A 16166-nucleotide genomic window follows, 5' to 3' on the forward strand; every position below is an offset into this window, starting at 1 on the left:
CTCTACTATACCTCGCTCTTTACGCTAAAGTATTTTCAGCAATTTAGCAATACGGCCTTTGTGATTTAGGGGTCATTCTTTAAAATTTGGGATAAAATCCAAGCTTTAGTGTAAAGAGCGAGGTATTGACGAGGGGGCAAACCCCCTCACATACGTAATGAAATACACAAATACAGAAGTTAATTACGTAAGTTAATTCGTAAGATATGTATGTTTATTACTAACAAGAACGTTCGTACAAAAAATACAAAAAAATCTAGTTGCATTTTTAAGTAACCAAAAATTGCCTGGCAACTAGGCCTCCTCCTCCACCCCTTTTTTTTATCAAAATCATCCGATCAAAACTATGAGAAAGCCATTTAGCAAAACCAAAAATTAATGTGCAAATTTCGTTTTAATTATTCATGTGCGGTGAACCAAAATCAAAACATGCATTAATTCAAAAACGTTCAGAAATTAATTAAAAAACAAGATTTTTTAACTGCAAGTAAGGAGCGACATTAAAACTTAAAACGAACAGAAATTATTCCGTATATGAAAGAGGTTGTCCCCTCTGCAACGCTTGGCTCTTTACACTAAATTCTTTTTTATTGTTTTAAAAACTAGAAGTGTGATAAAGAGTCAAACTTTAGCGTAAAGAGCCAGGCATTGCAGAGAGGACAACCCCTTTCATATACTGAATAATTTCTGTTCGTTTTAAATTTTAATGTCGCTCCTTACTTGCAGTTAAAAAATTGTTTTTTTATTTAATTGAGCACAGAAAGAGAGAGTTTACTTGCAAAAATGCTGTGACTGAAATATATTTTGTTATTTTACTTGCTTAAAAGTCCATACAGGAAAATCATCAGGTTTTGCGTTCTTCTTACGGGCTCAAAACTTGTCATAGTAATAACAGGTTAAAAAAGCGGATTTATTTTGCCTCTGTCTCTGACATCTGTTTAAGGAATAATGCAATTGGCATAAAAGTTCAGCAATTTATTTCACGAAAATAAACCAATGGAATTAAACACACTTTTTAGCATGGAAGAATAGGAGAACAATCGTTTGTTTCCTCTTTACGTTTAACCATTAGATGCGATAAGTTTGTGATCATAAAAAAGAATGACTAATAAGTGTATTCAAAGCAGTGGCGGTTCTGGCCTCTCTTGGGGGTATAATATTACCTAAAGCCCTCCCCCTGTCTCCCACAAGATTTCCGAGCCAAATTAAAAAAAATATTTATTTATTAACAAAATTACATTCAATTTATTAATTATTTAATAATTTATTTTTCGATTATTTTTCAATTTCTCATTAAATCAAATAATTATTTTTAACTATTCTAATTTCATTATTTTAATTGTGATTGTTGATTATTTTTATTTTTTTAGTTACAATTTACAAATAATTCTCATTTATTAACCGTGTCCTCTACTCAATGCGTCAATTTCAAATTATTATAATCGTTAGACAGTGAATTTGAACTTTGGCCCCCCTAAAATTTGTGTGCCCGGGGAAAGTGGCCCATCTGTCCCCCAAAAACCTCGTGTGATCCATGGCACAACTAGGTCGACCTTTATTGGCCCTTCTTTACGGTCTATTTAAGTAATATTCAAAGTAGGTGTGAAGTCTTTTGAGTGATGCAACACCATACGTCACTCAATTTTTTTTTCTTTATCTGTGAACCCGACCTTGGTAGTAAACACGGGTTTACAAGGTATAAGCGGACTTGTTCAAAACGAGATATTGTTCTTCAGTCTGCGATCTCGCGGTGACGCTGATTTGTTTTAAATTAATAATTTCCAGATTCTGGATCAGCATCTGCCCTGAAAAAATCTCTACTTTTGGATATTGTGTATTTCACATTCAACCAGGTACAGTTCATTGTTTTGTTTGTTAAATGATAATCTTGCACTGAGCAAGGTGTATCCTGAATTTTTGTTGGGGAGGGGAGTGAGTTTAGACAATAAATTTTTATTTTTCACACAAATAAAAATGGTTCTCTGTTTCTTGATTTCGTCACAGTTGATTCGATTCACGGGTATATGGGTTGAAAGCAGAATGATGCATAGCAATGTGCTTGGGAGATATATGATCTGGGCTATATGTTTGTACATTAGGGGGGGGGGCTGTGGGTAAGGTACATTGTAATTGAATTCAAAATGTGTCAACCGCAACTTTTCTGCATATTATGAAGTAAGAATTTTTTCTTAACATTTTCTATTCCTGTATTAAAGGCTTATGCCTAAAGGATGCATCGAAAATTTCAAAATATGATTTTTTTTCATAGTCAGACAAACATTTTGTGGTGAGGAGGATCAAACCTGGTATGGCCTAGGTAATCAATACAGCCTTGGTGCAGATTCCTTTTCTGAAGGGAAGACCTTAATAACATTAAATAAAAAAACAAGTTTTTTAAATGAAAGTAAGGAGCAACATTAAAACTTAAAACGAACAGAAATTACTCCGTATATGAAAGGTGCTTTTCCTCCTCAACACCTCGCTCTTTACGCTAAAGTTTGACTCTTTCTCTTAACTCTATTTTTAAAACAGTAAGAAACTTTAGCGTAAAGAGCGGGGCGTTGAGGAGGAAAAGCCCCTTTCATATACGGAGTAATTTCTGCTGCTCCTTACTTTCATTTAAAAAAACTTGTTTTTTTATTTAAATTAAATAAAAAAACAAGTTTTTTGAAATGAAAGTAAGGAGCAACAGAAATTACTCCGTATATGAAAGGGGCTTTTTAGTTCGTTCTCACGAACTGATTGAAAAGAATAATTGTCTAGCATTCGCTTTCCCATTCAATACTGTTTCCAAATATAATGTCATTGCCGTAACAATTGTCCTACACCCCACTCCCACTAATGGGCCGAATGAACCCTAGACTATGTACAAAAACGTAGTTTCTGTTGGTTTGCATCATTTTTTGGGTAAATTTTCCGATACATGGATCATTGGACAGCTAAGGAATTTACATACCTTTAGAATCACAGTTTCCTTTTGAACCTGAACATAATGTTCATTTCCATTGCAGGTTACAATATCTTAATGGCCATGTATGCACACTACACACAGTACCATTTCTGGCCTCTCTTGCGTCCGGGGGAAAATCCTCATTAGCCCCATCCCCCGGTCTCTCAAAAATTTTCAAACCAAATTTTAACAAAATTTCTATTCATTTGAATTTGAGATTTCTTACTTTAGCCTCTGCAAAATTATTAATTACCTCGGCCCAATCAATTGTTTATAATTCTACTTGTTCTAAAATCAATTAAATTTGGTCTAGTTACTTTTATTTTCAAAGAATGGTAATGAAGATACGGAAAAAATTAAAATTTCCGATTCAGTTTGCTTACACTTTTTACCAACTCCATCTTCTACTTTGTTTTAATAAAAATAAAGTTAAAAAAAATTACAAAATCATTCTAACCGTTAGATTATTTATTTAAGATTTTGCACTCTAAGATTTTACCAAAATAGCGACGAAGACCACATTGCCTTTCCATAACAAACAAATACAACGTAGAAACAATAGGGAAAGTTTTTTCAAGACAATGGAAATTATTTATGTAGATATTTCGGCCCTATGTCCAAGGGCCGTCTTCAGCAGAATACAATACTATATATATATATATATAAAAGAACTTACATCAAATTGTGAGAATTAAAACTGAATATAAAAACACTTATTAAAACATTTTTTTTTAAATATAGCCCTAGCATCCTTACTTCAGCGAAGTTCAACCAGGACTGGCGAAAAGAATGAAATGAAGAAATATAAACTCATTCAAACTAAAGAGAAATAAAATGATTAGATGCAATTTCTTAAAGCTAATCTTGCTTGTTTAGCAGCCTGTCTCAAAGGCCTTTTCGTAGTTGGTTCAGTAATATTATAAATTGGTTTAGTAAAATATTTTGTTAGATCATTTTTAATTAAATTTGAGTATAAAGAATTTAGTGAGTATTCCCCCAAGTCCCTGTTCAAAGAAATATTTTTATTTATTTTGAGATTAATTTCAATTGATTCTCGAACCACCTGTTTTATTCCCAAATCATTACTAATGAGTGAAGAGTTTTCAAAAAGTATCATGTGGGACGGATTATTAAATATATGCCAACCTAGAGCAGAATCAAAGGAGTTGTTGGAACCATTTGAAATTAAGGCCTTGTCTATGTCATTTTTATGCTGTTGTAAACTTTTGTCTAGATTCTGATGGGTCCTGCCGACATAGTATTTTCCGCAATCACAGGGTATTTGATAGACTCCTCTTTGGCGAGTAACTGGGGTCTTATCTTTACCCGAATTTAAGAAATTGATGATTTTAAAATTATTAGTAAAAACTACTTACAGATTATTTTTTGTGCAAATATTGCACAAAAAAACTATTGTTTCTACGTTGTATTTGTTTGTTAAGATTTTACCGCCCATAACACATGTCCCCTCTGCCCCCTCCACTAAAACTGCCTCTGCCTATGCACTGAATATTCCATGCATCACTATTTTCTTCAAACTGATTTAACGGTTTATCAAAACAATGGAAATTCATTGCATAAATACAATTCAGGGTATAGCCTATAATTGATCATTAAAAGGGGTGGGGTTTATGATATTTGTCTCGGAAATGAATGTTACACTTAGAATCAGGATTAAATTAATTCTGATTCTTAAGGTATGTCTGTTTCTTAGCTATATCATTAATCAATGAATCGAAAAAGACTGCAATCGTTGAACTTATTTCGGTAAAATTCTAGTTAATTGACTTCTTGCTATCTCAGAAAGGGTTTAGGTTAGGAAAATTAAACTTTCAGAAATGGGTCTAAAGGCTGAAGTATGTCCTGGGAAGGTATTTCAAAGTACCCACCTCCACTCCTTCTCCCTCACAAGGGCCCTGAAATTTGCCTACATGACAGGTTTTTGCCTACCTATTGAAATTTTGACAAAACAACATTTTACCTTAATTTTCAGTTACTAGTTGCTTCTTCTCTACCTTTGGTTCTGAAAATGCAGTCCCTGTTATTTGAGTAGAATTTTGAGCCATATCAATGTTTTTTTTTTCAAAATTTAGAAAATGAATTTGCGTATCTTTAAAACCTTATAAAATGGAATTGAGCAAAGTTATGAAGCTGGAAACAATTTTGTTGTACTTCAATTAAGCAGAAGATCTATTTTGCAAGGTTTCACTTTTATAACACACATATTTTAAAAGGTCATCAAAGGTCAGGGCTCTCTAGAGAGAGAAGGAGTGGAAGTAGTTGCTTCAAAATACCTTCCCGGGACATACTTTCATCTGTAGATTCATCCCTGAAAGTTTTATTTTCCTAACCTAAACCCTCTCTGAGATAGCAAGAAGTCAATTAACTAGAATTTTACCCTTGTTTCTCATCAACATTTGGCTCATAATACGAATTATTACCGATTAGAAAAGTAAAATCAGCAGTTTGTATATAAGATTGGGTTAAATAAGGCCAGCGGCGGTTCTGGATTTTCTCGTACCTGGAGTAAAATGTTGATTAGCCCCCTCCCCCCCACTATCGCCCACAAAATTCTAAGGCCGAATTTTAATAAATTTGTCATTTTACCATATTTATTTTCTATTTATTAATTAATTAATAATTATTATTGTATCATTATCATTTTTTATTTATTTTCCTTTTATTAATTACCTAATAATTTACAAGCTATTTTATTTTAATAAAAATAAAATTACGAAGCAATTATAACCGTTAGATTATTTATTTAAGATTTTACGCCCCTAAAATTTCTACGCCCGCTAAAACTGCCTCTGAGTCTGGCTCAGAGGCAGTTTATTTGAGGCAGATATTTGAGGAGGCAAATATCACAGTAGCGACCTTCACGTTATTGTTTTGTTCTCAAACTGATTCTTTCAAAAAAAAAAAAAAAATAAATAAATAAATTCGCACAAGAATGCCAGTTCTTTGATCTCAGCCTGGGACTAAATACTCTGTTAAACAGATACACAATCATGAGCGGAACCAAAATTTTTACTCGGGAGGCGTAAAAGGGAGACAGCCGGGATTACAATTAAATGGCAAAATTTTAGAAAGTCTTTTTTGTGTTTTTTATAAGAATTTATAAAAATTTTAAAATCCGATTTTTGGAATTTAGTTCATTTTAACAAGAACAGATCTTTCAGCTTCGAAATGTCTGAATTGCATATTGCAAGCCCCCTCACTAATTCGATTGATGAAACCTGAGAAGTCCTTAGGGCTTTTCCTGGTCCAGAACCCAAACGCCTATAATTCATTTTTGCATGGACTGTGTTTTGATTTGAGATAATCACGCTCTCCTTATATAATCACGCTACCCCCGTACATTTTCATCCACGCCACAGTTTTCAAAACTTGTTGGGGTCCACTTCTTTTAGGCGACAAGCTTGCTACTTGTCCCTGTAAAAAAGACCCAGCAACTGAAACATCGATTCGACGCCCTTTGCGCCAAAAATGGCTCTGGAGAATCCTTTTCTTTTTTTGGGAGGGGGAGGAGTCCACTTAGATAGAACATAGGGACCGTTTTCTTTAATTTGTTTATTTATTGGTTTGGATATAAAAGTTTTTAAATTCAAAATTTTATGGTATCGGGTATTTTTGTTTTAATCATGGCCCATAAAGGCTTTCATTGTTAGTAAATAGCATACCGCATCATTGCATCATATTCTTTTTAAATATTTAAGAATAAAAGGCCCCGAATTGAGGCCCTTTAGTAAAATAAAAATCCGAACGGCAACCCATATCTCTAATTCTGAGTTTCCAATAAGGCCGATGATGGGGTTTCAGTTTTTGCTGGATTTATAGAATTAAGTGTTTTTTTTTTTACTCCTGGTAAAATTGTTATTTGAGGTTAAGTGAAATTTTCATTAAGATAAAAGTAAAATGATGATTATCTATCAAAAACATGTCATGGTAAAACTCTTATGCTATTATGCCAAAAATCCCCTTGGTTCAAGCCTCTAGTAATCTAAAACTAAACTGGGTATTAATATCTTGCTATATCTCTTTTAGTTTATTTTTTTATTGGGGTATTTTGTTATGACAAAAATCTAGTATGTTTTGACAAAGAAAGTAAGGTCTTGTGAAGTATCTACCTTTCCCCTTCGAATGGCGTCGGGTTTTTATAAAATTTGGAAAAACTTGTGTCGTAGAAGCAAAACTTATAAAACTTGCACAAATATAAAATCTAAAGAAAGTATTTTAATTCCCTACCCCCCTTCGTTAAATCCTACTTTATAAGGTTCTAAAAAATTTGTAAAAATGTGTCTCAAATTTGAAGAAAGGGTGTGAAATCAAACTACAATTAGAATAGATGTGTTTTCAAACAGTTCGTGGTAACGATCTGTAAGTAAGAAGCCACCCGGCTCAATAGTAACCGAAAATGTAAAAAACAGAATTTTGATAATAATAGATCATCAAAAGAATGGGGGTTTTATACTGATTTTGTATATATAAGTTTCATTAATTTTAGTCTTACCAATCAAAAGTTACGACACTGAGAAAATTTGCCTTCTTTTCGAAAAAAGGGATAAATACCCCCCAAAAGTCATAGAATCTTACGGAAAATAACACCATCAGATTTAGCGTATCAGAAAACCCATATGTAGAGGTTTCAAGCTCCTATCTACAAAAATGTTGGACTTTTGTATTTTTTGCCAGAAGAAAGGTCACGAGTGCGTGTTATTTGTTTGTGTTTATCCCCAGGGGTGATCTTATCGACCCAGTGGTCCTAGAATGTTGCAAGAGGACTCATTAAAACTTAAATTAAAAGTTCTAGTGAATTTTCAAGTGACCGAAAATTGGAGGGCAGCTAGGCCCCCTCCCACGCTCAATTTTTCCCAAAGTCATCAGATCAAAATTTTGAGACACCATTTTGTTCAGCATAGTCAAAAAATCTAATAACTATGTCCTTGAGGACGACTTAATCCTCCACAGTCCCCAGGGGAAGGGCTGCAAGTTATGAAGTTTGCTCATTGTTTACATATAGTATTGGTTATTGGGCAGTATACAGACGTTTTTAGGAGTATTTTTTCTGGTGGGGTCGGGGGCGAGAGTTATGGGGAAGGATTTTTCTATGAATTAATTTTTCTCATGGGGGAAGATAATTTTCCATGAAGGGGGCGCCGGATTTCCTAGCATCATTTAAAAACGATCAGAAATTAAATAAAAAAAACAAGTTTCTTCAACTGAAAGTAAGGAGCAACATTGAAATTCAAAACGAACAGAAATTATTACGAATATAAGAGGTTTGGTCCCCTCGTCAATACCTCGCCCTTTACGCTAAAGTATTTTAGTACTTTCAAAGAGCTATTTATTCTAATTAAATGGCCTTTGTGATTCAGGGGTCATTCTTAAAAAATAGGAACAAAATTCGAGCTTTATCGTAAAGAGCGAGGTATTGACGAGGGGCGAACCACCTCATATACATAATAATTGCTGTTTATTTTAAGTTTTAATGCTACTTCATACTTTCACTTGAATTTTTTTTTTATTTAACTAAAACCTTGATTCAAAGAAAAGTATACTCCTAGGTTCTCGAAATTCTTTTCTTACTCGTAAAAATATAACAAAAATGCATATTTTTATGCGTCTTTTAAAGTTTTTACCCCCCCCCTAAAGACTCAAACAAAATCGTTGTAATTTTTCCCCAAGAGTTAAGATGTGTTTCCTTCGTTGAAATTTCCTTCATTGAAATTGTTGAAATTTTTCCCCAAAAGTAAAGAAATGTTTTCTAAGTCTTAGAAATTCGAAAGGAGTAGATATGGGAGCTATAAAACATCTTAATGAGGCAGATCCATTTCCGTAAGTTTTCTTCGCCTAAGTCGACTACTTTTCAAGATACTAAAAGCCAGAGCCGTCAAATTTTTGGGAAGTTCTTTCGAAGGAAATTGTTGATTTTTTTTTAATTTTCAGCTTCTTATAACCTGTTTCAAGTTTAAAAAATCCAAATAAGTCTATATATAGACTCTAAGGCTATGTAAAACTTTGGAGCTTTTTATCCCTAACTGAGGCCTTGACATATGCTGTCCGTTTGCTCAGGTTCACAGAAATAAGCCAAACTGCATAATTTTAGGGATCCAGTCTTAGGGGTATATATATATATATATATATATATATATATATATATATATATATATATATATATATATATATATATATATATATATATATAACCGGAACGGATCCACTCTCTTTGGGGTAGTCGGGGGGGGGGGGGTTAATTCTGAAAAATTAGAAAAAATGAGGTATTTTTAACTTACGAACGGGTGATAGGATCTCAATTAAATTTGATATCTAGAAGGATGTCGTGTCTCAAAGCTTTCATTTTAAATCCCGACCGGATCTGGTGAAATTGGGGGGAGTTTGGGGGGAACCTAAAATCATGGAAAACGCTTAGATTGGAGGGATCGGGATGAAACTTGGTGAGAAAAATAAGCAGAAGTCTTAGATACGTGATTGACGTAATTGGAACGGATCCGCTCTATTGGGGGGGGGGGGGGTTAATCCTGAAAAATTAGAAAAAAATGACGCATTTTTAACTTACGAAGGAGTGATCGGATCTTCATGAAACTTCATATTTAGACGGATTTCGTAATTCAGATATCCTATTTTAAATATCCATCGGATCCAGGGTCATTTGGGGGGGGGGAGTTAGGGGGACCGGAAATCTTAGAAAATACTTAAAGTGGAGAGGTCTGGATGAAACTGGATGTGAAGAATAAAAACCTGTCTTAGATACGTGACTGACATAACCGGACCGGATCTGCTCTCTTTGGTGGAGTTTGGGGGGAGGGGTAATTTGAAAAAATGAGGCATTTGTAACTTACGAACGGGTGACCTGATCTTAATGAAAAATGATATTTAGAAGGATCTTGTGCTTTAAAGCTCTAATTTTAAATTCCGACCAGATCCTGTGACATTGGTGGGAGTTGGAGGCGGAAACCGGAATTCTTGGAAAATGTGAAAATTGGGGTATTTTTATCTTACGAATAGGTAATCGGATCTTAATGAAACTTGATATGTATAGAAGTATCTTATGTCTCAGGTGCTCCATTTTCGACTCGAATTGGATCCGGGGACACAGGGGGTTGATGGAGGGAAACAGAAATCTTGGAAAACGCTTAGAGTGGAGAGATCGGGATGGAACTTGATGGGGAAAATAAGCACAAGTTCTAGATACGTGATTGACATAATTGGAACGGACCCGTTCTGTTTGGAGGAGCTTGGGGGGTGTTCATTTGGAAAAATTAGAAAAATTGAGGTATTTTTAACTTAAGAAAGGGTGATCGGATCTTAATGAAATTTGATATTTAGAAGGAGTTCATGTCTTAGAGCTCTTATCCCAAATCCTGACCAGATCTGTTGACATTAGGGGGAGTTGGAGGGGGAAATCTTGGAAACACTTGGAGTGGAGAAATCGGGATGAAGCTTGGTGGATAGAATAAGCAAATGTCCTTGATACATGATTGATATGACCGTACTGGATTCGCTCTCTTTGGGGGAGTTGGGGAAAGGGTTCAGTGATATGGCGAGTTTGGTGCTTCTGGACGTGCTAGGACGATGGAAATTGGTAGGCGTGTCAGGGAGCTGCACAAATTGACTTGATAAGGTCGTTTTCCCAGATTCGACCATCTGGGGGGCTAAAGGGAGAGGAAAAATTAGAAAAAATGAGGTATTTATAACTTACGAGTGGGTGGTCGGATCTTAATGAATTTTGATATTTAGAAGGACATCGTGACTCAGAGCTCTTATTTTAAATCCTGACCGGCATTAAGCCTCTGATTTTCCTTTTAAATCAATCTATTGATTCTTAGTATTTTGTTAGAGCTCATGCCTCGTCACAAGTGCCATATGAGCTCTTAGCTCTTGTTTTTCAAAGTTTAGGGTTTTTCAACCTAATGTGTTCAATCAGCTTTACTGATCAAAAGCTGCTTTTAAGGGGCAAAGACTTGCAGTTTCCTTGTAGTTCTGTAAGTTATCTAAATCATTGTAAATAGTTTTACCATATATGAATTTGAGACTGTTATTCTTCCTCGCTTATAATTTCAAGATCATTCAACTTAAACTTGATCTTCTAAATAGATTATTCATCTGAATAAAAAAAAGAAGATATAACTTCTGTAAAATAATGTAATCATCCGGTATTTTGCGATGAACCCAAGGGGTCAAACACTCTCAATCCATATAAATCAGAGACTCCAGGGTATAGGTACAGCTAGGAATTGGGTACTGGTGCAGCCATTTTATCTTTGCTGGGAGGGGGCCCTAACTACCGAAGCTGTCATTTTATACCAACTATTCAATCAAAATCTGGCTTCTTCATGCAATTAAATAAAAAAAAACAAGTTTTTTGAAATGAAAGTAAGGAGCGACATTAAAACTTAAAACGAACAGAAATTACTCCTTATATGAAAGGGGCTTTTCCTCCTCGACACCCCGCTCTTTACGCTAAAGCTTTTTGTTGTTTTAAAAAGTAGAGTTGCGAGACAGAATCGGGGTGTCGAGGAGGAAAAGCCCCTTTCATATAAGGAGTAATTTCTGTTCGTTTTAAGTTTTAATGTCGCTCCTTACTTTAATTTCAAAAAACTTGTTTTTTTTTATTTAATTTCTGAAAGTTTTTGAATTAATGCATGTCTGATTTTGGCTCTGCGTACATAAATTATTAAAATGAAATTTGCATATTAATTCTTTTTTTGGCTAAATGGCTTTCTGTTAGTTTTGATCAGACGATTTTGAGAAATAAGGGGTGGGGAAGGAGGCCTAGTTGCCCTCCAATTTTTCGGTTACTTATAAAGGCAACTAGAACTTTTAATTTTTAACGAACGTTTTTATTAGTAAAAAATATACGTAACTTAATAATTAACTTATATGAGGGGGTTTGTCCCCTCGTTAATACCTCGCTCTTCACACTAAATCTTAAGTTGTGTCCCATTTTTTTAAGAATGACCCCTGAATCAGAAAGGCCGTAGAATAAATAGTTGAAATTACTAAAAATAATTTAGTATAAAGAGCGAAGTATTTATCTCCTTCTAAATACCTCGCTCTTTATGCTAAATTATTTTTAGAACCCCTCATATACTTAATAATCTCTGTTCGTTTTAAGTTTTAATGCTTCTCCTTACTTTCAATTGAAAAAACTTTTTCATGTTTATATTTTCATTGTTTTTTTTATAGTAATGCTACAAAGTCCTGCGCCCTTTTCATTGAAGTTCTCTTCCCCCAGAAATATTCCTCCAAGGAAAGATCCTCCCATATAGCCCCCTCCCCTGAACACCACACCCAAACCAAAAAAATCCCCCTGATAACGTCGGTACACTTCCCAGTAACCATTACTGTATGTAAACATTGTTCAAAGTTAGTAACTTGCAGCCCCTCCCCCAGGGACTGTGGGGGGTAAGTCATCCCCAAAGACATAGTTAATATGGTTTTCAACTATGCGGAACAAAATGGCTATCTCAAAATTTTGATCCGTTGACTTTGGGAAAAAATGAGCGTGGGAGGGGGCCTAGGTGCCCTCCAATTTTTTCGGCCACTTAAAAAGGGCACTAGAACTTTTCATTTCCGTTAGAATGAGCCCTCTTGCAACACTCTAGGACCACTTGGTCGATACGATGACCCCTGGGGAAAAAAACAAAAAAAACAAACAAATAAACACGCACCCGTGATTAGTCTTCTGGCAAAAAATACGAAATCCCACATTTTTGTAGATTGGACCTTGAAATTTTTCTGTTGGGTTCTCTGATGCGCTGAATGCGATCGTGTGATTTTCGTTACGATTCTATAACTTTTAGGGGGTGTTTCCCCCTATTTTCCAAAATAAGGCAAATTTTCTCAGGCTCGTAACTTTTGATGACAAAGACTAAATTTGATAAAACGTATATATTTGAAATCAGCATAAAAATCCGATTCTTTTGATATATCTTTTAGCATCGAAATTCCGTTTTTTAGAGTTTCATTTACTATTGAGCCGGGTCGCTCCTTACTACAGTTCGTTACCACGAACTGTTTGATTTTTCATATTTTGAGGGGGGATTTTAGAGCGCAAGAACCCTTTCTGAGATTACATCAATGCAGAGTTACATTTTTTGAATATATTTGGGGGGGGGGTGCAGACCCTTGAGATAGACCCAGCGATGCCTAAAGTTTGTTAGGTGACATAAGAATGACCTGCCACCTTAAACGTACCTTCATATTGTCAAATTACACAGGATCGGACTTCGGTTACACCCTAAGTCGTTTCATGGACAGATAAGACTTGAGGCAGGATCTGAGGCACGTAGCTGTGTCCACTTAGGATACATACATTAAGGCCATTCCGACGAATCAGGAAAGTACTGTTTTGTGTATAAGAATTGTGCTGAGTCTGATTATAATTTATTTTAACAGCCGAACTATATGAAAAACCGTTTAAACGACGAGATTGACCATGTTTCAGCTCAGTCCCAATCAGTATTTTAAGGAGATTTCTTTGTTAAAATTCAGATATGTTGAAGTAGTATCCGCATTTTGTGAAAGGGCAGATGAAAAGTCAGAGGAAAAGGTATCTATATACGTAAGAAAGTAGAGCTGGTTCTCAAGTGAGCAAACACTGTAGGAAGATCAAATATATGCAGCTGAAGTAATGACTTCATAATGCACAAGATATCTATATAAAAGGTATCTATATAAAAGGTATCTATATACGTAAGAAAGTAGAGCTGGTTCTCAAGTGAGCAAACACTGTAGGAAGATCAAATATATGCAGCTGAAGTAATGACTTCATAATGCACAAGATATCTATATAAAAGGTATCTATATAAAAGGTATCTATATAAAAGGTATCTATATACGTAAGAAAGTAGAGCTGGTTCTCAAGTGAGCAAACACTGTAGGAAGATCAAATATATGCAGCTGAAGTAATGACTTCATAATGCACAAGATATCTATATAAAAGGTATCTATATAAAAGGTATCTATATACGTAAGAAAGTAGAGCTGGTTCTCAAGTGACCAAACACTGTAGGAAGATCAAATATATGCAGCTGAAGTAATGACTTCATAATGCACAAGATATCTATATAAAAGGTATCTATATAAAAGGTATCTATATACGTAAGAAAGTAGAGCTGGTTCTCAAGTGAGCAAACACTGTAGGAAGATCAAATATATGCAGCTGAAGTAATGACTTCATAATGCACAAGATATCTATATAAAAGGTATCTATATAAAAGGTATCTATATACGTAAGAAAGTAGAGCTGGTTCTCAAGTGAGCAAACACTGTAGGAAGATCAAATATATGCAGCTGAAGTAATGACTTCATAATGCACAAGATATCTATATAAAAGGTATCTATATAAAAGGTATCTATATACGTAAGAAAGTAGAGCTGGTTCTCAAGTGAGCAAACACTGTAGGAAGATCAAATATATGCAGCTGAAGTAATGACTTCATAATGCACAAGATATCTATATAAAAGGTATCTATATAAAAGGTATCTATATACGTAAGAAAGTAGAGCTGGTTCTCAAGTGACCAAACACTGTAGGAAGATCAAATATATGCAGCTGAAGTAATGACTTCATAATGCACAAGATATCTATATAAAAGGTATCTATATAAAAGGTATCTATATACGTAAGAAAGTAGAGCTGGTTCTCAAGTGAGCAAACACTGTAGGAAGATCAAATATATGCAGCTGAAGTAATGACTTCATAATGCACAAGATATCTATATAAAAGGTATCTATATACGTAAGAAAGTAGAACTGGTTCTGAAATGAGCAAACACTGTAGGAAGATCAAATATATACAGCTTGAGTAATGACTTCATAATGCATAAGATGTCTGTAATAGTCAACACCAAACTTTTTCTTTCGATTGCAACCTAAGTGGTTTGTTTTGTTCTTGCGTTTTGTGGTGATTCAGTTAAGCCTTTGTTTATTCTGTGAAACAAGCACATTTGTTTGGCCTGTTGTCAGTAGGCTATTTCAAAGCAGGGCTGGTCAAACCCCGAAACTGCCGAATTTGTTAGACTTCTGTCCCACAAGAAGGATTACGTAATGTACTAGTATCTTATTTATATACATTTTGCACTAGACTAATCATGGATCGAGAAAAATATAAATTTTCTGCTAAAATCAAAATGAACGACTTCAGTGCCTGTTACTGACTAAATAATATTTTGGAAATTATGGTGCGTTTAAGACATTCAAAGATCTCGACCAACTCAATATTATCGAATCGGTTGCAGGGGTGTCAATTTAAGAAAATCTCGCAGGGAGAGGGACACTTTTTTCATAGCCAGAGGGCAACTTTTATTTCCTCACTGAAAATACCGAAATAAAGTGTTTTCCATGTAGATTCAAAAAAAAGTATTTTAAAAGTTAGGGGGAAGAGAATATAAGGGAAAACAGTTCTCTTGTTTTCTCTAACCCAAATTGACGTTCCTTCCTGGCATCGACATTTTATCGTTACAGTCTAGTATTATCACATTTTTGCTTATTGTACACTAGATGTCTGTGGAACTTCGTGAAAAAGGATTTTCTCGAGTTCCCTGTCTTGTTATTTGTGTATGGAAATAATCGTCATAACGTTGAGAAACTTCTTCCTTTTATTCTGCTGTGCAGTTTCCTTTCGTTTACACTTATGACAAATCAACTTTTGTCTTTCAACCTTCAAAGGCATCCTGCTTAGCTGCATGTTTCTGCTGTTGAATAGCAATTAGACCCTCGAAAAGCAGTTTTCCTTTTTCTTTTTTTTTCCCGGTTCAGTTTTCTATCATTTCTTAACGATGAATCTAACAAGCCTTTATCTTGCAACCTTCAAACTAACCATGTGCATTATAACACTATCGATTGCAACTGTTTCTATCTAACCTGATATGGTAAGGGATGCCAGGAGTATATGAGACAACTGAAGCCGTTGTTATTTCAGTGGGTACAGACTCCATGGTGTCACTGTTTTACGGCTACTATCAAAGAAAACAATGTATAGAGGATTGAATGCTTACATAAATGGCAGAAACGCTTTTTGTCAGTAAGACAGCTATAACTTCCCTACAATCTAATTGTCACTTAGCCTAGATACAGACCATGAAGAAAGTAAGTTATGTGGGAGATGAGCCAATGAATGTTGAAACAAAGAAATTATTATTATGAAATTATGAAATAAAACCAACAGAAATTATTACGTATATGAGTT

The 16166-nt window shown here is 34.7% G+C and overlaps 1 protein-coding gene and 1 long non-coding RNA gene across 3 annotated transcripts in view; one reads left to right on the top strand and one right to left on the bottom strand.

Moving 5' to 3' along the window:
* The window catches only part of LOC136036234 (uncharacterized), a 120382-nt gene that overhangs the window by 29308 nt on the left and 74908 nt on the right, over positions 1-16166 (bottom strand). Inside the window, exon 1 of one of the 2 annotated variants that reach the window (XR_010619671.1) lies at positions 2957-3444. The exons of the other annotated variant lie outside the window; for it this stretch is intronic. This is a non-coding gene — a long non-coding RNA (uncharacterized LOC136036234). Of the gene's footprint in view, positions 1-2956; positions 3445-16166 lie in introns of those variants that run through there. 2 annotated transcript variants of the gene reach the window in all.
* LOC136036232 (phenoloxidase-activating factor 2-like) overlaps positions 1707-16166 on the top strand; it is a 123437-nt gene continuing 108977 nt past the window's right edge. Inside the window, exon 1 of the mRNA XM_065718329.1 lies at positions 1707-1853. The gene's annotated coding sequence lies outside the window, so the exon portion shown is untranslated. The remainder of the gene's footprint in view (positions 1854-16166) is intronic.

The sequence above is a fragment of the Artemia franciscana genome, chromosome 15 (genome assembly GCF_032884065.1).
Source record: "Artemia franciscana chromosome 15, ASM3288406v1, whole genome shotgun sequence".
In the NCBI taxonomy this organism is placed as follows: Eukaryota; Metazoa; Arthropoda; class Branchiopoda; order Anostraca; family Artemiidae; genus Artemia; species Artemia franciscana.